General features: G+C 47.2%; 1 long non-coding RNA gene across 1 annotated transcript in view; it reads left to right on the forward strand.

Moving 5' to 3' along the window:
• Positions 1 to 6,097, forward strand: part of LOC126509000 (uncharacterized) — a 13,839-nt gene extending 7,742 nt beyond the window's left edge. Inside the window, exons 2-3 of the long non-coding RNA XR_007594019.1 lie at positions 1,106 to 1,365; positions 3,834 to 6,097. This is a non-coding gene — a long non-coding RNA (uncharacterized lncRNA). The remainder of the gene's footprint in view (positions 1 to 1,105; positions 1,366 to 3,833) is intronic.
• Positions 6,098 to 23,702: the final 17,605 nt, after the last annotated feature.

Here is a 23,702-nt window from a genome sequence, read left to right on the forward strand (position 1 = left end):
AAAAAAAAAAAAAAAAAAAAAAAAAAAAAAAAAAAAAACCTCAAGTTGTTTTCCTTTTGGGGTCGTGTATCAGATACCCTCCAGATCATATATTTATATTAGAATTCATAACAGCAAAATTACAGTCATGAAGGAGCAATGAAAATAATTTCATGGTTGGAACTGTATTAAAGGGTTACAGCATCATAAAGGTTGAGAACCTCTGCTTGAGAGTTATAAATAAAATACTAACAAATATAATAAATATATTTTGACAAAAGTGTACATGGTTTGGTTACTAGGTAATTTTAGGGAGTTTCTGTTATGTTTTTATGAATAATTATGGCATTGTAGATGTGGGTTGTTTTTTACCTTTCAGAGATTGAAATATTTATGAATGACATATCTTGAGTTTGCTTTAAAGTATTTCCCATAAGATTCGTGTGGGAGGGGGAGAGGTGACTCAGCACTTAAGAGGGCTTGCTCAGGACCAGAGTTTGGCTCCCAGCACCCAGGTGACAAGCCAGGTGAGCCTACAAACACCCGTGTTCTCGTTAGTGATCGGTCAACGTGACACAGGCTAGCACACTTGGAGGAGAGCCTCAGTTGGGAAAGCGCCCCCACCAAGCGCCCTGTAGACAAGCCTGTAAGTCATTGCCTTGTTTGAGGATTGATCCACCAGAGGGTCCAGCTCACAGTGGGCGGTGCCAATCCTAGGCAGGCGGTCCCGGGCGCTTTCAGAAAGCAGGCTGTGCAAGCCATAGTGAGCAAGCCAGGAAGCAGCACTCACTCCAGCCATGGCCTCTGCTTCAGTTCCCGCCTCCTGGTTCCTACCATGACTTCCTTTCATGATGGCCTGTGATTGGACCATGGAAGCTGAACTACAGCCTTTCCTCCCCAAGTTGTCATGGGGCTTATCACAACAGAGATCCTTGGGGCGTGCTGGCTGGCCGCAGCGCTGATACTTCAGGTTCAGGAAGATATCCTTACACGGAGCGGCAGGTGCAAAGGGAAGACAGAGGAAACTCAGTGTTGCCCCCCGCCCCTCCCCCTCCCCCGTGTGCGGAAGCAAGTGCACCCACCCCCACGCACAAAATAATCAATGTATGTTTGAAAATTTCCACAGCGGAAGCTTTCAAGATAAACCTAATTGCAAACACTGTGTGTTCACTGGCTCCGGCTCCTCTGCTGTCTGCGGAGCCAGGGCTGGCCGCGGGCCAATGGGAAGATCGCGGGCTTTGCCATCAGCGAGATCTGGCTTCATTTCCAGCTCTGCTCCTTACACACACACACTACGTTACCTTGGGCAAGTCACTGGCTTCTGAAGAACAAGCGTGGGGTACAAGCACCGGCCCGGCTACCTGCTTCAGGAGACTGAAGGAACAGGTGAGTCCACGTGAACACCACACGCCTGGCACACAGGAGACGCTTGTACATTCTTAATTATCTCACGGCAACCCAGTTATTCTCTTTGTATTCTGTTGGTTTTTAAAAATAGACGTAAGAAATTTCAGAGTCTATGAAGTGGAGGTGAAATTTACCTCCCCAGTCTTCTCTCTAGGGGAAGATTTCTGCCTGTCTAGAAAAAAAACAAAAAAAAACAAAAAACAAAAAAAACCTTTAGCCTTTATCTGTCCAGCCTTTTTTAAATGTTTTTTTAAAATATTTATTTATTTATTATGCATACAATATTATTTCTGGGTGTATGCCTGAAGGCCAGAAGAGGGCACCAGATCTCATTATAGATGGTTATGAGCCACCATGTGGTTGCTGGGAATTGAACTCAGGACCTTTGGAAGAGCAGGCAATGCTCTTCACCGCTGAGCTATCTCTCCAGTCCTTAAATGTTTAAATATACACAGGCATATGTATCCGTAGAGTGTGTATTTTTAAAGTAAAATGGAATTTTACGTGTTGCTCTGAAATTTCCCTTTTTCATTTTTTTTAATATTTATTTATTATGTATACAGTATTCTGTCTGTGTGTATGTCTGCAGGCCAGAAGAGGGCACCAGACCTCATTACAGATGGTTGTGAGCCACCATGTGGTTGCTGGGAATTGAACTCAGGACCTTTGGAAGAGCAGGCAATGCTCTTAACCGCTGAGCCATCTCTCCAGCCCCGAAATATTTATTTGTTTATTATGTATACAATATTCTGTCTGTGTGTGTGCCTGAAGGCCAGAAGAGGGCGCCAGACCTCTTTACAGATGGTTGTGAGCCACCATGTGGTTGCTGGGAATTGAACTCAGGACCTTTGGAAGAGCAGGCAATGCTCTTAACCACTGAGCCATCTCTCCAGCCCCTCCCTTTTTCATTTTTATCTGTCTATCTATCTATTTATTTAATGTGCATTGGTGCTTTGCCTGCATGTATGTCTGTGTGAAGGTGTCAAATCTTGGAGTTACAGTTGTTAGCTGCCATACGGGTTCTGGGAATTGAACCCAGGTCCTCTAGAAGAGCAGCCAGTGCTCTTAACTGGCAAGCCGTCTCTCTGGCACTGAAATTTCCTTTCCATATCATGCTGCAGTGTGTATGTGTGTGTGCTCGTGCACACACATATGCGTGTGTGTGTGTGTGCCCGCGTGTGCACACATGCGTGTGTGTTTCAAGGCAAGTACTTAACTGGTTTTACCAACCGAGCCAGGTCCTCCTGCTGCAGTGTGGCTCTTTCTATGTCCACTCGTGTGCTCTGTAGACGTGGTGTTATAGATTTCACTTACATGCATCTGCTCCTGGCTGTAGGTGTTTAGCTGAGCTAGAATCCAATAGCAGAAAAGGCCAGAGGGTTCAAGTACAGTCTGGTAATGCTGCAGATGGTTCTACTGTCCCTCTACAATGTACTGAGGATGTTTTGTTTTGTTGTTTTATTTTATTTTATTTAAGGCTTTGGTATTCTTGACTGTATGTTTTTAGGTTGTGTGCTGAGAGGTACCATCTTCTCTGGCACCACAGATTTCTCAACAAGCACTGAATTGTGGCTGGGTTTGCTTTGATCAGTGGGGAAAGTCAGGCTTCACCCTGCCGCTGCCCCAGTTGGAGGAGAGTGACACCGCATGGCATTGGCATGGCTGGAAGCAGCCGTGGGCTGGATGAGATAAACGGGAGCCCCAGTTTTCTTTGTGAAGATTCTATGAGGCAGGATCCTGAAAGAATAAAGCAAAAAAGCCTCCCCCTCAAAAGAAATCCCAGAGGATGCCGCCGTGAAAAGGTGGACGAGGAAAGAAGAGGGTTGGAGCAGCTCACTTTCCCCTCCTGTTGTCCTGGTGACTTTTAGAGAGGGCAGATTCAGGAGAAAGTTGGTTTAAAAAGGGGGGGGGGGGGAGCCAACCGAGTCCGGCCGGCTTTTCTTACGCGCGAGCACCTGCCCCGCGCTGTACAATCGGTCCTAGGCGGACTCCTTAGAAAGATGGCTTTGTGAGCCGCTCTCAGCTCAGGGGAGGCCAACAAAGGCCAACAACTGGCCTTTGTCCTCGCGGCTCTCCCCGTCGTCCCACGATAAAGCTTCTGGTTCCGACCACGGGGAGGGCTGGGCAAGAAGAAATTCTCCCATTGTCTGTTGGAAATGAGATCAATAAGGTGACATCATTCATGATGTAAGGCTCGCCCTGGGTTCCGACTGTCCCAGGTGCAGGAAATTACGAGAGGCTTCCTTGCTGCATCTATTTCTTTAGGCCCTCAGGCGATCTGGACTCGCAGAAAAGGAAACCTTCCGTCCCTTCCCTCTTCCCAGCTTCTGTGCTCTGACAACCACAGCCTAGAAACTCACAACAGGCTCTCTGCTACCGTGGCCTCTTCCCAAACACAGCCAGCGCTGTTGGAGAATCACTCATTCTCTTGTCTGTCTTTCTTGCAGATGGTACAGAGAGTAAAGCCGGAAAGCACTCGGAGAGCGCGTGCGCAACCATGGAGAGACAGGCTTGGCCCCAGAGGTTCCTGGGGAAGCGACAGCTAAAGGCACAAAACGGACAAACTGAGTCTGGCTTTATCAGCAAGTCAGCATCCTAAGAAGAAACACATAAGCACAAAGATTTAATGGGATGGGGGAAACTGTCCCGAGATATTAAGAGTCAAAAGACAGGGTTGGAGCCATGGCTGTCAGGAAAAGGTGCTTGCCACAAATGCCTAGCCTGAGTCAGTCGCCTGCACCCACATCAAGGTGGAAGGAGAGAATTCATTTCACACTTTGTCCTCTGACCTCCCTGTGACTCATGTATCCACACACACTTTCAACACACACACACTCACTCACTTTCAGCACACACGCCCGCACGCACCCACCCACCCACCCATGATAAATAAATAAAAATGAAATTCAAAAGACATAAAACGCAAGCAAGAACCCTCGTTCAGACCCCGATTTTAACAGAAAGGTCACGAAAGGGATTTCTTTAGATAGGAATCAGATGGGCTGGAGGAATTGCTACTTTTATTAAGTATTTTGTTGGCTGTGGTTATGTAGGAATATCTGCGTGTGAAATGCCAGAGGAGGGAACAATGCGAGGACTGGGATTGGCTTTAAATGTCTCCCTGGATAAAGTAGGTGCGGCTGGGTGGCCAAATCTGAATTTGGTCTTCGGCACTCTTGTAAAGGCGGAAGGGGAATCAAATCCATCGAGTTCTCCCCTCAGCCCCACCCACGTGCCTGCTGTGGCGTGGGAACCCTTCTTCGTCACGTGTGAGCGCGCGCGCGGGAGCACACCCAGTAATAAAACGCATCGATTTTTTTTTCTTTTAAAGATTTATTTATTTATTATGTATACAGTATTCTCAGTACTCTGCCTGCAGGCCAGAAGAGGGCACAGATCTCATTACAGATGGTTGTGAGCCACCATGTGGTTGCTGGGAATTGAACTCAGGACCTTTGGAAGAGCAGGTGGTGCTCTTAACCACTGAGCCATCTCTCCAGCCCGAACGCATCGATTTTTAAGATGCAAGACGGAAGTGTGGCAGAGAGCTGCTGGGCCTGGCAGGTCAGCCTGAGCCCTGGAATGGGTCACTACACACCACTAAACACCTTGGAAACTGTGAGCCCCCCATAATACAGGAGTTACAGCTGCTCTTGGTTGTCCCCTTGACTACCATGTCTGGAACCACTAAAACCTGAGTGACTGTGTACACCTGTGAGGGATTTTTTTTTTTTTCTTAATTAAGCCATCTAAAGTGGGAAGACACACTTTCAGTCTGGATCTTTGGAGGCAGGAAGATCCACGTTAAAACGGGCCACACCTTCTGTTGGCAGCCTATATGAAGGATGTAGAAGAAGGAAGCTTGTTCCCTTTGCTGGCTTGCCCTCATTCTCCCTGGCAAGTCCATTCCTTCACTGGCATTAGAGCCCACTTCTCTGGGACTCTAGCATACACTGAAGACCCGCTGAGACTAATGAACTGAACAAATACTAGATTCTTGAAACTTCCACAGGTAGACAGCCACTGTTGGACTGGCTAAATCACAGCCTGTGAGCCATTCTGATATATGAGTGTGTGTGTGTGTGTTCATTATATAAACCCCATGTGTATGTATGTATGTATATATATATATATATAAAATATATATTCATTCTGTACGTTCTGTTCCTCCAGAGAACCTTAACTAGTAACAGGGAAGCTCAGTTTCTTTGAGTGGCCCAATGCCTTCTGGAAAACAACCCTGAACATGCTGGGGGGCTCTCTGAGCCCCTTAAATAGTCCCTGTATCCGTACAACAACGTCATTTTGCAGATGAGGCACTGGGAAGTTAGCTTGGGGCGGAGTTGTGTGATCACCAGGAGCCAATGGCGCTGGTTAACAAACCACTGTTTTCTGGGCCCCACACTGTGACATTCAATTAAAAATAGCCTCCGACCGGGAAATACGACTAAAAAGAGGCTGAGCTATCATTTCTATGAAAGCTGGGTTGAATGCTTTAGAAAGATTTCACAGTTTCTTTTAAGAAAGTTGCTGATGAGAAGGAGCAGGGGCTGTCTCTGACTCCGTCGCCTGCTCTGGGACCCTTTCATCTTACTGGGTTGCCTCCTCCAGCCTTAACAGAGGCCGCGTCTAGTCTCACTGCGACTGGATATGCCATGACTGACTGCTATGCATTTTTTCTGATGAGAAAGAAGTAGTGGGTGTGAGGATGGGAAGGGGCTAGGAGAAGAGGAGGGAGGGGAAACTGTAATCAGGCTTGGAAAAATAAATGATCAATTCATAATAAAAAAAGAAAAATATCGTTTTTGAATTAGGTGGAAGCAGGCTCTGTGTTATAGAACATCACTTTAAGATGTATTATATTCCTTTATGCTGTGGGATATTGGTTTATTGATGCAAAGATGTGTTGTATTCTTTTATGTTGCATTTGTTTAACTCTGTAAAGCAGTGTTACTTTGCCTGTCTAAAACTCCTGGTTGGTCTACTAAAGAGCTGAATGGTCAATAGCAAGGCAGGAGAAAGGATAGGTGGGGTTGGTGGGCAGAGGGAATAAATAGGAGGAGGAATCTAAGGAAGAGAGAAGGGAAAGGAGGAGGAGAGGGTTCCAGGGCCCAGCCACAGTCAGCCATGGCGTAAGAAGGAAAGAGAGGTGTAGAGAATAAAGAAAGGCAAAAAGCCCAGAGGCAGAACGTGGCTAAAGAGAAACGGGATAATTTAAGTTAGAAAAGCTGGCTAGAGACAGGCCAAGTTGAGGCCGGGCATTCAGAAGTAAGAATGAGTCTGTGTATTTATTTGGGAGTGAGGTGGTGTGCCCCCAAAGAGTGAAAAACCAACTCCACCCCGGCTCTCCATCCCCTGCCTGTTGCTAGTTCTGATGATGTTGCACGGATAAATGAGAGCTGTGATCGTGTTTTCCTCCTTCGAATGCATCCTCCAGGATCCAGTTCAGGTGTGATCTCTGGGGACCATCAGCTCGACTTACACAGCAGCTCCGTCTCTCATCAGTGACATGGGACTTTGCCCCTTAGAGCCGTAGAGTCTGCATCCATGAAACAGAAACGACAAGGTCCTCCTTGCAGGATTGTCATGAGTAAGTGAGGTGCTGGTCGTCTGAGCCAACGAGAAATGCAAATAAAGCTACACTGAGATTTCCTCCCTGCCCCCCAGCACACACTGGCTACCACTGTTTGTCAAAAGGGAAACCTTGTCCACTGCCGGTGGGAATATTAACTAGTCCGGTCACTAGGGAGGTTCCTCAAAGCGCTGAAAATAGATTTACCACGTGACCCAGCGATATCGGGATATTTACCCGAGGGTCTGAGTCAGCACATTGCGGAGACAGCTGTGCATGCATCACTGGTCTCTGCCGCTCTGCTCACAGTGGCTAAGTTACAGAGCCAGCCTGGGTGCCCAGCAACGGAAGGATGGGTGGAGAAAATGGACATACATGATGGTACGCTTTAGTACATAAGAGCAGTTATGTAGAAAAATGTAGAGATAATCAAATTAAGTCAGTGTCAGAAGGACAAGTGTTGTATATTTTCTCTCGTTTGTGGATCCTAGACATTATAGATTCATAAAGCCATACATATACACTGACTTGAAAGCATTGAAGCAAAACTATCTGCAGAGAAACCAGGAGGGAGTAGAAGGTGGAGGTGGGAAAAGAGAGGGGAAAGAAGGGGAGAGTAATGGGGTACAGGGAAAAATAGGCTCAAAGTTAATTCTATATGTACATGAAAATGGCCTTGTATAAACCAGTATATAAAAAATTTGTAACTAAAAAAGCTATCATACTGGGTATGGAGGGCCTGGCACTTGGGAGGTAGATGATGCATTTCTGTGAGCTGGAGGCCAGCCTGGTCTATGGAGTGAGATCCTGCCCCCACCAAATGCTATCTAGGCTATCGGAGATGATTAATGAACGGGACCAACTGCCATGGGCTTGGCTGGTCCTAAATTAGGGGCTTTGAACACAGATGAAGGAAAGTCTGTGCCCCAAGATGCCACGGAGAAGCACACGACAGTCTCCTTACTTTGAGGTGAGCCTAGGCAGGTCACAAACGGAAACTTTTAAAGACATCTTTAGAAACTGACAACCATGATGTCATCCAAATTCTCAGTGAGTGTTTGATTAACATCCTCAGCACTTGAGGGCACCGGCACAGAGCCTTGTTTTGGGGCCAATTTTCTTATCCTTAGCCACAAAATGATTTGTCCCAAAGCTCAAAGGAGCCCACAGGCACAGTTCCAAGAGAAGCAGGTTCTGATTGGAGGAGGAGACAAGGAGCAGGGTCTAGGGGGTCCCTCCAAGTGGGTTCACATCATGGCTCTACCACACACTGGCCATTTGTGGTCCTGGGTCAACTTCCTCATCAGAAAAGCAGGGATAATTCTCATTTTCTTAGATTGTAATAAGGGGAATCTTGGGGAGGACATGCCATCATTCCCTCCTCACTGTGTGTTGTGGTACCACTGTAATCCCCAAGCCTGTTGATTCCATCCTCAGCGGAAGCTCGAATCCTCACTGCTGCCCACACTGACAGACATGAGTCATCCAGCTACAAAGACTGGGAATGAGGCCAGGGAGAAAGTTTGGTCTGCAAAGTTACAGGCTTCCCTGCTCAGAAACAACTAGGTAACCATAGGCTGGAGAAAGAGAGTGGGGACCAGAATGCACCACCAGCGGCAGAAGTGGGGAGAAATGGGAAGTGGGGAGAGAGGAGGAGGGTAGCTTGGCGGGAGCTGGAACCAGAAAGGGGAACCCCTTCATTGACCAGCCTTCCTTCCCGCTGCTGTCTGCAGCGGGTAGACTGTCCATGGCCCACAGAATTCCAAGGTTCATGGGCGTCTGGTTTGAAATGAGTTCTTTGGCTCCCGGGAGCAGCAGCATCAACTCTTGTAAAGCCTCAGAACAGAAAGTGAGGAGACAAGGCCTCCTCCGGAGTCACGGTGCTCGGAAGGAAGCCCTTAACTCTTGCCCTGAGTGAGGTCAGGCAGAGGCAACCGGACTTTGCCTTAGGGTTGGCATGGTAGCGGGACACCTTTACCGCGTTCGGCATATCTCCAACCGCGAACATTAAGGCCGTGGGACTCTGTTGAGTTAAATTGGTGACGGCCTCCATTCTGACTAGGCGCTGTCCAGTCCGTGTCGAAGCCACCTGCCGAAGATGACGCTGTGTAACGGGGTCACACGCACAGATCCGATTTAGTTGTTCTCGCAGTTTATAATTAGACCTTGTTGTCGGGAAGAAAAAAGAAGCTGAAAGCAGCTGTGCTTCACTGCTGTTCAGATCTGTGACCGAGTTTTTTTTTTTTTTTTTTTTTTTAATTAAAAAGGTGGCGCTGATGTTTGTCACGTCTTCGCACCTTGCTCGCGCTCCTCGGGGTGCTGACTGTGTTCTCTGAACTGCGAGCGTGGGGGAGGCGCGACCTGGGAGGACAGCGGGCACACCTCGGGAAAACTCCAGAAACAGAGCCGCTTCCTCTGAACTTCACCTCCACAAACTGCAAGGGAGCAGGCAAAACAGATTCTCGGAAGGTTCATCTTAAAACCTCATGGGTCGGGAACCTGCGATGGCTCAGTGGGTACCAAGTCTGGCTGCCTGAGGTTAGTCCCCAAAACCGGCATTGGTAGAGGGAGAAAACCAGCTACCCACGGTTGTCCTCTGACCTCTCCTAGTAAATAAATATTTTTAAAAATTAGGTGGGCGGTGGTGGCACAGGCCTTTAATCCTAGCACTCGTAAGGCAGAGATAGGCAGATCTCCAATCTGGTCTACCAGAACTAGTTCCAGGACAGGTTCCAAAGCTACACAGAGGAACCCTGTCTCGAACAAAACAAAACAAGCAAAAAATTAAATGGGGTTGGGGCTATATCTAAGTTGGCATATACTCAGAGATAGGAAGCCCTAAGTCCAGTCCCAGCACTGCGTACTTGGGGCACACTTGGAACCTTGACACCCAAGAGGTAGAAGCAGAGGACCAGAATTTCAAGGTCAGTAATTGGAGGCCAGCTTGGGCCACACATGATGCTTTGTAAAACGAAACAAAACAAAGACGGATCTTAGCCAGGTGTGGTGATGGTGCAAATCTGAAATCCTAGCACGCAGGAGCTAGGAACAGGATTGTTCCAGAGCTGAAACCAGCTTGGTCTTCATCCTGAGACTCTGTCTTACTGTTCCCTCAGCCCTCTGAAAAAAAGGGGCAGATTATTTGGAGGCGAATAACTACAGCACTTCTTATGATGTCTTCATGACAGGGGTGAGCTCTTGAGTTGTAGTGTGAACTCAACCTTCCTGCATTCTCTCCTGGGTACACATGGTCGGACCACCAGACTGTGTCCCTGGAAGCAGTGAAAGTCTGTCTGGACTTATTTTATTAGGCTGTCTTCTTGAGATAGACAGGAGACAGAGCTCCAGGAAAGTCAAGTGGTGACTTCCCAAACTGGCAGAGTATCTGGTCCAGATGGTCCGGGGTTAGATCCTCCATGATGAAAAAGAGCCTGTTGGTCCGGACTGACCCTGTCTAGGCTCTGTTGTGGGCAGGTAGTAGGTCAGCTTCGAGGACTAGGGCAAGGCAGCTCTTTAGGAGATGAGTTACTAGGATGTGTTTGTAGGGATTGTGCATTTAATTTTGGAGTTGTGTGTGAACCCCAGCTTTGTTGTGAACATGCGAAACAGGTATATCCCCTGTGTGGCCCCCTTTCCAGCATTTAATTGTTTTATCCTTCTTTTGGGCGGTCCCAACTGTCCCAATAGGAGAAAGAGGTTTAGGGTGGTCTGTGGCTCAGGTGGTAGAGTTCCTGTCCTGGGTTCAGTCCCCAGCATTATATCAGTCAGGTGTGGTGGCCCCCAGACATAGAGGCAGGAGGATCACAAAGAAGCTCAGGGCCATCCTCTGCTATATGTCGTGGGTGGAGACTAGCCTAGGATACATGAGACCCTGTCTTAAAAAAGGAAAAGGCTTAAAGAAAACAAACGAGGACTGTCTTTTTGTTTTGTTTTGTTTTTCATTTTGGAGACAGAATCTCACCTGTAGCCAGCTTGGAACTCACAACGCAGTCCAAGCTCAGCCAACATGCATGCCTCGGGCTCCCGAGGGCTAGGCCTACAGCTGGGAATGCTATGCCCAGTTCAGGACCGTACTTTCCACCTGGCTCTCAGGTTTTCCAAAGTCATGGTTGTTCCCCTCTAGGTTCATTATGGAAAAACGCTAACAAACAAGAAAACACACCTCATCTAAAACAAAAGCAACAAAAAGACCATCAAACTGGGTGGATCCTGTGTTACTGAGTATGCTTCTGACCTTAGAGAGCCTGTGTTTCCACCCTCCAGTGAGTTACAGCTCCTCCCATTCTAATCTTACACATCTGACGACTGGAGGGATTGGAAGGATTCCCCACAGATGAGCTCGAGACTCCATCCTTGTTGGTCTTTGATTCTCCATTGCCCCATTCCTGTCGTGATAGGCACAGCAGTATACACCGGATTGAACATTAGTTGGTACCAACAGCTTAGCACCGTCTTGTCGGTGCTGGCTCTGTTGGTACAGTGGGCAGTGTGGACGGTCCTGGATGTGGTTGGGGACCACAGATTGGGGATCTGGAACGGCTGGTAGTGACTCCATGTAAGAGTTATTCTAAGCCATATATTCAACTCAGCCAGGCTTGGTGTTTTATGCCTGGAACCCCAGCCCTCCAGAGGATTAGGCAGAATTATTGTGAGTTAGAGGCCAGCCTGGGGCTACCTAGTAGTGAGTCCTGGGACAACCTGGGCTATCGAGTGAGGGATAAGAAAAAAAACAGAAACAACGGCTCTATATCATGTAGGCCTATATCTTTATCTATAATAATCTCCAACTCAATCAAAATTCAAGGTATCCTCAACTCAACTTCCCCTTGGCAGCATGCTCGAAAATCTGTAGTCATTTCCGTGTGATCCTCCACGCAGGATCCTCTCAGTGGAAACCAAAAGTGATCTTAATTGACTGTGATGAAACGATTTGACTTCGGAAACGTATATGGGAAAATATGGCCATGCAGCCGCGTGAAGGCTGCCCTTCCAGGTCCAGGAAGGGGCCGTGCCAGTCAGTGAGGCAGGAGATATCAGAGTCATGGCGCTCTGTTCTCCTTCCTCCCTGGCACACAGCTTACCCGGTCTCAGGTGCCGGTGACCCCCAAATTCAGCATGGTGTGTCCAGGCCGCTCCTCTCTGAAGAGCCTTGAGAACAGCTGACAATAGCATCTGCCTGGCCAGCCTTTCCTAACTTCTGAAATGGCTTATCATAATTTTAAAAAACTGTGTTGAAAACAGTAGTCTTGGAATCCTTGTATGCCATGGGTAGGAATTCTAATAGTGTAACTACTAAAGAAGTTCCTTAACAATAATTAAAAGCAGAATCACCACGAGAGGCTGGCCTGGTGGCACGTGCCTATCACCCCAGTGCTTAGGAGGGGAGGGCAGGAGGAGGATGAGCTCAGGGCCAACCTGGGCTACGCGGGGTGTCCCACACCAGTCTAGGGCTACAGAGCTAGATGGGGCCTCAAAACAACAATAACAGAGCTAACTGTTGGGGCTGGGGGTAGAGCTCGGTAGCAGGGCTCTTGCTACGGTGTGTGGCACAGTCCACGAGCAAGCAGGCAGAATCACTGTGTGGTCCAGAGGTCCCAGATCTGGATTTGGGAGGAAGAATTAACTTACGGGCTGGCTTAGTAAGAGCAGCTGGCACCAGGCAACTCCTGCTGCTTGTCCTCTGACCCTCACAAGCATGCCATGACACAAGTGTGCACACACACACAATATAATAAAAATCCTTTTTATTTAATTAAGAAGTTGTAATAAATTAAAAAAAAAAAGGGCTGGAGAGATGGCTCAGTGAGTAAGAGCATCACCTGCTCTTCCAAAGGTCCTGAGTTCAATTCCTGGCAACCACATGGTGGCTCACAACCATCTGTAATTAGATCTGGTGCCCTCTTCTGGCCTTCAGACATACACACAGACAGAATATTGTATACTAAATAAATAAATTAAAAAAAAAAGAAGTTGCAAGCCTACAAAATTGTCTAGTTTTTAAAAGTGTCTATTCTGGTTTTCTAAAAAAGGTGTGTCTTGGGCACTAGACAGGTTGTGCTAAGAAATGATATTTGTGAGATTTATTGGACTCTCAGAGAAACCATTAAGCCATTTGGATTTGCCAGGAAGACTAGGAAGGCGAAAGCAGTAATGATCATTTACTGTGTTCCAGGTGTATGGTTATCTCAGTGGGTCTTTAAAGCCCCAGTGTATGGCGGGTAGTAGCTTTTCTTTATTTAAACATTAGGGAAACTGAAACAGAAGCGTCTCTCCTCCGCTCACACAGCGAGGATACGAGGGATTGTTTTAATTCTAGAGCAGTTGCCTTCAGCTACAGGATGTCACTTCCTGGTTGGTGGGTGACATCTTCTTATTTCCACATATAGGGACATCAGTGTACTAGTGTACATACAACTGAACTCACATTTTTTTTTATTATTTTTGCCACGGGAGAACACGTAATATGGAAATGAACTATACTCAGTGTTGTGAGGTTTAGTTAAAAGACGACTGTCTTGGTAGCTACAAACATCCCACAAAAGTGTCGCCACAGAAACAGAATTTAGAAAGATAATATTTACACTGATCTCAGCCACAGGGTACGGCTGAGTCACAGCTGCGCCAGTGTGCTTGCGTCTCTTAGAGTCTACTTATTAGAAAATTAAGGGACAGAATGTCACCGGTGCAGAAGTGTGTCACAGCGGGTTCTGTAAAATATAACAAACAGAACCAAAAAAAGAAGCCGGTCCCCTCAGAACCGCGTTGGTTTCAATTACAGGACTTTATTATCAAGATTTGATATTTTTAAAAATTATGTGATATGGGGATGATATATAATTGGATTATATGTAAGTATTGGAATATATATAATTGCAGATGCCCTTGAGAGCCAGGAGAGGGCATCAGATCCCCTAGAGCTGGAGTTACAGGCAGTTGTGAGCAGCTGGTCCAGGGTCCTGGGAACCAAACTCAGGTCTTCTGAGAAAGCCTTGCTCTTGGCGGCTGAGCCACCTCTCGGGCTCCATCAAGCACTTTGCATATTTCGTCTCACCACTTATTTCAGCATTGATGGAAGCACCATCAACAGATGAATGGATAGACAGGGATAGGCACGCAGCCAGATCCGTCCTTAAAGGGAAGGAAACGGCATCATCAGGTGCTACCACAGAATGAGCTGGCGCAGAAGTAACTCTGCTGCAGACGCACAGCTGCAGACTGCAGAGCACACCTCAGTACAACTGGAAAGTCTGCTCAGAAATGGTTACAATGTGTGCTGTGCCACAGTAGCAAGTTGGTAACCAAACTGATGCAGGATTCCCCTCCATATGCTGTGAATACCATTGGTTAATAAAGGAACTGGCTGGGCCTGTTAGGGTAGAACAGAGCTAGGCGGAGAGAGAGGAGGCGGAGCCAGAGAGCCGCCATTGAGCTGATGCCGGAGACAGACTGCACTGAAACTTTGCTGGTAGCCCACGATCTCGTGGTCGTGCACACATTAATAGAAATGGGTTAAATTAAGATCTAAGAATTATCCAATAAGAAGCTAGAGCTAATGGCCAAGGAGTGATTTAAATAATACAGTTTCTGTGTGATTATTTTGGGTCTGAGCTGCCAGGCGATTGGGAAACAAGCGGCCTCTTCTTATAACGCCCAAGCAGTGGGAAGAGTGAGACAGGAAGGCTGAGAGCTGTGGGCCAGCCTAGGCTACCCGGAAAGCTCTTCTCACAACGCCAATAACACTAACGGACCAACCAACCAAACAATACGGTCTAAAACCCTCTCCCCTTGTCAAGTCTTAGCAAAAGTGCTAAAATCATACCTACACTTGTCTAGAAAGTTGGTTAAGATACCCCTTCCTTTCCCAGCGACACATAAAAGCTTGCATTTTCTTTTTCATTAGACTTGCAGCAGGCCACGCGTGGAGGCAGATGTAAGCACGCAATTGCAAGTTCACAGTACAGATAGTGAAAAGACCGCAGAACACAAGCAAGTCTGCTAGATATTTTCCTCTTTCTTCTTTTGGTTTAGAGAATATTCTTATTAGTAATTACAAAGGATGTAGCAGGAGATTTAAAAAACCTAATAACTACGTAAAAGCTTTTTTGGCTTGAACTTTTAATACAATGGCTCTTGATGGACACTCCAGGATTTATAGCGCAGAGGAGTCCTGGGATCAGAGCGCCTGAGAATGGCTTCCCTGTTTTCTACACAGCCCCTTCCAGGACAGGGGCCTCCCGTGGTTACCATGGCACTTCTGAGATGGAGTGGTGACTTTGAATCAGCCGGGTTAATCTCTGGTCCGCTCTGCCTGCTAAGACATTCTGGCCACGAGTCAACAATATGTCTCTTGGACAGTGGTCCCCAGCAATTGGTGTTAGAACCCACTTTCCGGATTGGAAGATAACACCCATCGGCCTCACTAGAGGGAATCAATAATCCCCCCTTTCGGTGACTCAGGAGCAGACTCATTCTGAGTCAGCCAGGAATTTGAAGGCAGTGTGGCAGAGCCAGGACTTTCACAGCTGCGTTTCCGGGAACCAGCAAATCCCCGGCCCCACACCGAATCTGGGAAACGCACCTCGCTGTTTTTCCCAGTCAGTTAACATTTTCACGTGCACATGCTCGTGAAAAAAGTGAAAGGAAAGTTCACACGAGAAGGGCTTTGAAAAGAAAACTTGGCCATGATTAGCCCGGCCTTTCATATCTTGGCGGCTCTCCCTTTTAAAGTGAGTCCGTGTACTCTCTTTTCAGAAAGTCCCGGTAAGCATTCGGCCCTGGGCTTAGGGGTTGATTGGTCCTTGCGCGTCAGAGCAAGGCCGCTGTTGGTCAGTCTAAAGGCCAGTTAGGACAGCCCAGGAGGGACGCTGGGAAGAGATGGAAGAATGTATGGTTCTGCTCTCAGAAGGTGTGTCAGCTGCTGTCCAAGTGGTCAGTGAGGACGCACAGGCTCCTAAGGTAGGGAGTGATCCATTTCTTCCTGGATTTTCGTTATGGTAAAAATCTGAAATTCCTTTAGGAATTCTCCTTCTTAAGGAAATGATGAGACATTGAGACAGCACCATGTGTCTGCCGTCATTCATGAAACTTGGGAGCCAACTGAGTGCTCACGAATTAAGGTTCATTCTAAAACTCTGTGGTTGTATATTCTATGCTGGCTAAGAAGAATGGACATTTAGGAAGTCTTTAATGGCACAGGGAAATTCTTGATATAGATTATTGGTAGCCACTTATATACTTGGCATAGATATTTGTTAGTTGAAAACTAAAAAAAAAAAACGTGGGTAAGAAATTGTACCTATGTATACTACATTTTCTATTATGTAAATATTTTGGTGACAAAGTAAAGAAAACTTAATCTTTAAATTTTATTTATTTTTATTTTATGTGTATGGATGTTTTGCCTACATATATGTCTATATACTTGGTACTTGGCTAGTACCCTCAGAGGCTGAAATAGGGTATTATATCCTCAGGAACTGGAGTTAGGGGTAGTTGTGAGCCACCATGTGGTTGCTGGTAATTGAACCCAGGTCCTCTGGAAGAGCAGTCAACGCTCTTAACAGCTGAGCCATCTCTGCAGCCCTGAACACCTATCTAATGGCTGGCACCAATGTATGTCACCAGGGGAAAGCTGTCTTTGTGAAGATTCTGAGAAATGACCAAGGATTCAGCAGATATACACCAAGAGGGCTGGGAGCTGCTTTGCTTTGCGGTGAAGCAAAGACAGGGATTTGGTTTAGTGCTTCTGAAAGGAGGGGGGAAGGAGGGGAGAGGGAGGAAGGAGGGGGGGGTAGAAGGGGATTGCATGACTAAAGGCTCTCTCAGAATTGCTAGTTTCAAAGAAGTTTAATTCAGTCTGGAAAAACAACAACAACAGTCCTAGGCACCTGTTTAGACAGACTTGGATCCAGATACACTGGCATCCTTATTTGAGCTCTGATCTCCCCTCCCCTTTCATCCCCTCTCCTCTGCTCCTTCTCTCCCCTCCCTCCCCTTCCCTTCACTTCCATTTTTTCTCTTCTCTCTTTCTTCTCTCTTCATTTTAAGACAGGGTCTTCTCACTTAACAGTGTGGCAAAAGGAACGATTAATTTTTTTAAAACTTATCTACTCTTGTGAGTTTGAGCATGTGTGCAAACACACCTGAGTGCCATGGTGCACGCATGGAAATTAGAGGACAGCTTTTAGTAGGGCGTTTTCTCCTGGCATGCGGGTCCTGGGGATCAAACTCAGGTTGAGCTTGGGAGCAGGCACCTTTGCCCGCTGAGCTGTCTTGATGAGCCAAGGCAGGCTGAACACTTCCAGACTCTGGGACTCCAGAGCACAGGACGGGGCTGGTTCTCTTCCCATCTCCTGACTCTTTTTTCCTTTATTGTACTTCTTTTAAAAAATCGACCAATCTCGGGGCTGGAGCTATGGCTCAGCAGTTAAGAGCACCGACTGCTCTTCCAGAGGACCCAGCACCCATATGGCATTTCACAACCATCTGTAACTCCAGAGGATCTTACACCTTCATACAGACATATATGTGGGCAAAACACCAGGGCACGTGAAATAAAAATCAAGAAATCATTTAAAAATTAAAATCTCTGTGAGTGTGTGTGTGTGTGTGTGTGCGCGCGCGCATCTGTGGTGGCAGAACATGCCAACTTATGCCAACATATACCAACTCATGCCAACACATGCCAAATCACGCCAAGTCATGCCAAGTCACGCCAACACATGCCAACTCAGCCAACACATGCCAACTCACACCAACACATGCCAAGTCACGCCAACACATGCCAACTCAATGTTTCAAAGAGCAGTATGGGGCCAGGATTCACAGCTACTCACTGATACTTGTTCTTGTTTCTTTTATATATGCAAATATTATTCCTGCTCATAGATAGCAGGAAATAAATGAAAGCACTGGGCATGTTAACGTATCTGTCGTCCCAGCACTTGGGCGCTGTGACAGGAAGAGCTAGGGTTTAAGGCTAGCCAGGCTACAATGCAAGACTTTGTCTCAAAACCCAATCAGACAAAACAAAACAAAACAAAACAAACTCTCTTTGCCACTATGAAGACGAATATCAAATATTCTGGTGGAAATCCAGAGCACTCAAAGTCAGAAAGTCCACCGTAACGTGGGACACGGGACTAGGTCGGAGCCCAGGAGGGAGCAGACGAGAGTCCTGTTTTGCTCTCCCCTTGTTGTTGCTGAGCGGCTTGGCTTTTGCAGCAGATCAGAGCTGAGTCCTACACAGTGATGAGCAGAACTCTTGGCTCCACTGCTGACTTGGACACGTCACAGGGTAGAGATGACACACGGGCCTCAGAGCCTCTGATTCACTGCAGCCTTCTTCCCGGTTCTCCTAGGCCCAGCTGCGGCTGCTGGTCAAATAAAGTTGGTAGCAGCACTTGAGAGACTCAGCATCTTCCTGGGTCTTGGTGTCCTCAAGTGTAACAAGCACCTGCCTTGCCTGTTCCCTTGAATCAAGTAGGGGAGGAGAAGCTGGACTATATAGACCACAAAAGGAGGACTGGTCCCACCCAGCAGTGGTGGTGAAATCCTGTAGCCCCAGCGCTCGGGAGGCAGTGGCAGGCAGGTCTCTGTGAGTTCGAGGTCAGCCTGGGCTGCAGAGTGAGTTCCAGGACAGACAGGGTTACACAGAGAAGCCCTGTCTCAATACACAAAACGACAACAGCAAAGAGGATTGATCCCCATTTCCATCGATGTCATTGCTCTGTGGGTCTCATGCTACCCCTCTCTGTGCTTCAGTTCCAGTCCATATTCAGCTGCACAGGGGATGAAGACCTGGTACCACCACCCTGCCTGGTGGAAAGGCTCCTCAGAGGCTGCAGGGGCTGGCTCTGGGTTCAAACCTTCCCTTTCAGCTTTTTTTTCTATTTTCAGAGTGTATGTTAAATTTAAAATTTATGTTTTTTTTATTTTCCACTCTTGTAAAAGCCATTTAGCTTGTTTATTTATTTATTTAGCATGTGATATGTGCACGTGAGTACATGCGGCGACCAGAGGTGTCCCTAAGGTATCCCCTTCACGTGACAAACAAGGCTACCAGGATCCTGTGTTTCCATCAACTCCGGGGTCACACATGTGGCAGGGGCTGGGAGGTGACTCAGAGGTTACAGGTGCTTACTGCTCTTGCAGAGGGACCCGAGTTTTGTTCCCAGAACCCATGCCAGGTAGCTCACTCACAGCCTGTAGCTCCAGCTCCAGGGGAAGTCACCGTGCCTGGTTCTCATGAGCATTGGCATCCATGTGCGTTGTGGTGGTTTGGATGAGAATGACTCTCAGAGGCTCATAGGTTTGCATACTTGGTCCCCAGTTGGTAGATTGTTTGGGAAGGATTGGGAGGTGTGGCCTTGCTGGAGGAGGAGGTGTGTCATGGTGTGTGTGTGTGTGTGTGTGTGTGTGTGTGTGTGTGTGTATGTACGTGTGTGTCTCAAAAGCCAAGGCCACTCTCAGCGTTCTCCCTACGGTCTACTTGTTTATCGAGATGTGAGCTCTTGGCTATTTCTGCCACCTTGGACCGTGACCTTCTGAAACAGGAAGCTCAGGCAAACACTTTCTTTTATCAGTTGCCTTGGTCATGGTCCTAACAAAAGCCACTAAGATACACACATCCCCAATATACACACGGTGTTAGATAAATAAATACCACAAATGTATTCCACTATCCTTCATTTTTATTCGTATGGTAGCATAAGATTTTCTTCCTTTAAAATTATTAATACTTGCCGAGCGATGGTGGCGCACGCCTTTAATCCCAGCACTCGGGAGGCAGAGGCAGGCGGATCTCTGTGAGTTGGAGACCAGCCTGGTCTACAGAACTAGTTCTAGGACAGACTCCAAAGCCACAGAGAAACCCTGTCTCGAAAAACCAAAAAAAAAAAAATTATTAAAACTTTTTATTACATTTATTTATTTGTTTTGCATGTACGTGTGGGGGGGCGCTGTACATGCCACAGCACACATTAGAAGAAGTCAGACAACTCTTGGAAGCCAAGAACTTCTCCTTCCACCATGTGGGTTCTGGGGATCAAGCACAGGTTCCCCAGCCAGAGGTCAAGCACTTTTACCCCACAAAGCTGTCTTGCCACCCTCCCTTTTTAAAAGGCCGAGAAATAAATATTCCGGAGTGTGTCTGTGGCGCACGTTGCTCCATCAGCTGTCCTTTGCAGGACACTTAGGTGGATAGGTTGGATGGATACTGTCTTAGCTACTGTTGTACCTCTGTGAAAAGACACCATGACCAAGGCAACTTATAAAAGAAGCATTTAATGGGGGGGCTTGCTTACAGTTTCAGAGAGGGAGCCAATTACCATAGAGAGGGGACCACAACAGCAGGCAAATGGGCAGAGAGAGAGACTGGACCTGGCATGGGCTTTGAAATTTCAAAGTGACACACTTCCTCCAACAAGGCCATACCTCCTAAGCCTTCCCAAACAATCCTACTGACTGGGGACCACCAATACAAGCATAGCAGCCAATGGGAGTCATTCTCATGCAAACCACTACAGATGTTTTTACAGATGTCTTCGGGTTACCTAGGAGAGACCTGCTGTGAATATGGGCACACAAATATCATCCCGAGACTCTGCTTGCAGCTCCCAGAAGTAGAATGCCTGGGTCATATGTTAATCTTATTTAAAAATTTTGTTTGAAGACGGGATCTAATATTGAAGTCTACACTGTTCTAGGACATGCTATGTAGCCCAGGCTGCCCTCAAACTCACACAGATCCTGCTGCCTTAGTCTCTAAGTAACGGGATTTAAAGTAGAGGACCACCACATTCTATTATTTTTTAAAGCTTTTTTTTGGTATATATATGTGTGTGTGTGTGTGTGTGTGTGTGTGTGTGTGTGTGTGTGTGTGTTCGTGTGTATGAGGGTACATGTGAACGTGTGTGTGCATTCGTACATGTGTGTGTTGAAGCCTAGGTTGACACTGGGCATCTTTGGGCATTGTTCCGTGCATTCTATTTTGAGGCAGGGTCTCTTGCTGAATCTGGAGCATGAGGTTTTGGCTCTAGTCTAGCGAACCAGCCTGTTCTGAGAATTCTCTGCACTCAGTCCTCCTGCAAGAGCCGTGCACACTGTTTGCCCCGGAGCCACCCCTCAGCTGTTTTTTTTTTTTATGTTGGTTTTTGTTTTCTCCAAAACAGTGTTTCTCTGTATGTCTCTGTGTCCTGAAACTAGCTCTGTAGACCAAGCTGGCCTCGAACTCACAGAGATCCACCTTCCTTTGCCTCCTGACTGCTGAGATTAAAGGCGTGCGTCACCATGGCCTCATTTTTAATTTTTGGGAAAAAAAAAAGCATGTCTGTAGTTTTCCACAGTGGTGACACCATTTCACAGGTCTGTGGCTTTTCCTGGGGAGAAGTAAAAGAAACAACCATCCATCCTCAATACGGAACGAGCCAAGAAACCAAAACAAGTCCAGCCTGGCGAACAAGTGAGCTGCTTGGGGTTGACGCCTTAGTGCCTCTCAGGCAAGCTGCATCAGCCGAAAAATCCCAGCCCTGCTCAGCTTTCTCCTCATGTACTTTAGCGTGTCTAGGAATAAATGCGAGGTGGGTGGCCAGAGGACAACGCGATTGGAACCCCAGGGGAGGGGCCCGTTTCTTAGGACCCTCTTACTCCATCTCCTGGAGTGAACATTAACAGTCCCGGGGACGGTAGAGCTAGCAGAGCGCTGGCTACATTCAAGGGGCGCAGCGAACAAAGCTGTCAAAACGGAACCAGGCGAAGCCGACATTGGAACCTCCCGGGGACACGCTGTACCGCTGAAGAAAAGCACCCGACTGCAAGGAAGAGGACCCTGAGAAACCGCAGCTCACAAACACCCAAACAGACCCAACCTGCCCCGCTCTCCCTTCACAGAACAGCTGGAGGCAGGTGGCGCCTGGCCTGGGGTCGATGACTCAGACTGAAGATCTTGGCGATTTCCTTGGCCTTTTCCTCATAGTTTCAGGACTGCTGCTCAGCTGCAGATCCCACATCTGCCTTTATGGGAAGAGGAAGGAGGAAGAAAGGGAAGACACCAGTAGGGAGTAGAATTTATCTCCAGCGTCCTTCCCTCCCTGCTCCCGTGTAGCTTCTATTACTTACAGATCATCACAACACTGCTTGAGACGCATTTGCTCTTGCGGTTTCTGTGGGTCAGGCCTTGGGTGGTGGCGTCAGGGGGATCCTTTTTCATGAGTCCGGTGAGCTGCACCGTCTTCAACGGGTTCCAAGCTTCCTCAGGTTGTTGCCGAAATCATCTCCTTGCAGCCTCAGAAGTCACAGAAGCGTCCTTCCTAAAGGCCAGAATAACTATGGTTTTATTTACGTATTTGCTCTGGTGTGCACGCAAGTGTGTGTAGTTCATGGTAGCGTGTTCGCCTACAATGTGCAAGGCTCTGTGTTCAAGCCCCGACATGGCAAAAATATTACGGAAGAACTGGTTGCAAAGAAGCATTTGCAGAATGAATTTTTAGAGCAAGCCCAACTAACTCATGGGAACAGTAAACCGGTCATTGATTGCAGGGTGGGGGTGGGGAGCTAGGAGATGGAACTTTCTGAGCCACATGGGCTTTGTCAGTGTTTATGAAGATAGATATTTGTCGCCACGATGCAAAACACCTAAAATGCATGTGCTTCATTTTATGCAAGTTCTATCCCAATAGCTAAAACCGTTTAAACAGAAGATTGAAATGGATTCTTTACCCCACTGGGCATGGTGCAGGCAGGAAGACCAGGAGTTCAATGTCAGCTTCAACTGAGTCCAGTCTGAGCTGCTTCCTGGAGCCTTGTTTCCAAAAAATAGGTGTGGTAGCGCACACCTTTGATCCCAGCACTTGAGAGGCAGAGGAGGCAGGTGAATCTCTGTGAGTTCAAGGCCGGCTGGTTTAGACAGCAAATTCTAGGCCAGTCAGATCTGCATAGTGAGACCCTATCTCAAATCCAGTCAGTCAAACAGCCAATTAAACAGCCATCAAAAAGCACAGCTGCCTTAGCAATCAAAAGAATGTAAATTAAGGTAAGAACACACAGTCACATGACATATTGCTGGCAATAAATTAATAGCAAAGGTTGCTAACCCCAAGGTGTTGCGGTTGTGGAGTAATTAAAATCCACACGTCTTCCAGATAGGAGTGGGCACAAGTTTGGCATCCTCTACTAAACTTGGTTTGTAAGATGAACCTGTAATGAAACCGAAGTTTTCATTATAGGCGGACCCTTCCTGTATCGCATTCCCTGAGTCCATCTCCGATTTCAGCTGCAGGCTTGGAAAGTTGCAACTCTCTGTACACTGCGACATGGAGCTAGTGTCCACCACGCGCCTTCCTCACCTCTCTGCAGGGACTTGATTGCAGGGGCTGGGGTGGGGGTTAGGAGGAGAGTCTCTGATGTCAGATTAGTAGGATAGACCTGCAATCAAAGTCATTAAGTCTAGGACCCTCGACAGCCTGGGGACAGCTTTTAGGAGAGGAGGAATTCTTGCAGTAGATAAGGCTCCTCTTTCAGGGTCTCTTCCAGGAAGCCTGCCTTTCTCCAAGGTTCCCACACGCTCCCCATTGGCTTTCCCACACCACTCCTGTTTTCCAGATCAGCTCCTAAGTGAACATTGTGTTTATGTTACATATAAGTATTTATAGCAGACTCTGATTTTTTTTTTTGAAACTCAGGATTAGATAATTGGTATCCAAAATGACTCTGCTCTTCGGATGGAATTCTGGAACTTAATAGTCAT

The sequence above is a fragment of the Alexandromys fortis genome, unplaced genomic scaffold (genome assembly GCF_014885135.2).
Source record: "Alexandromys fortis isolate MF-2015 unplaced genomic scaffold, M_Fortis_MF-2015_v1.1 scaffold_77, whole genome shotgun sequence".
NCBI classification, from domain to species: Eukaryota; Metazoa; Chordata; class Mammalia; order Rodentia; family Cricetidae; genus Alexandromys; species Alexandromys fortis.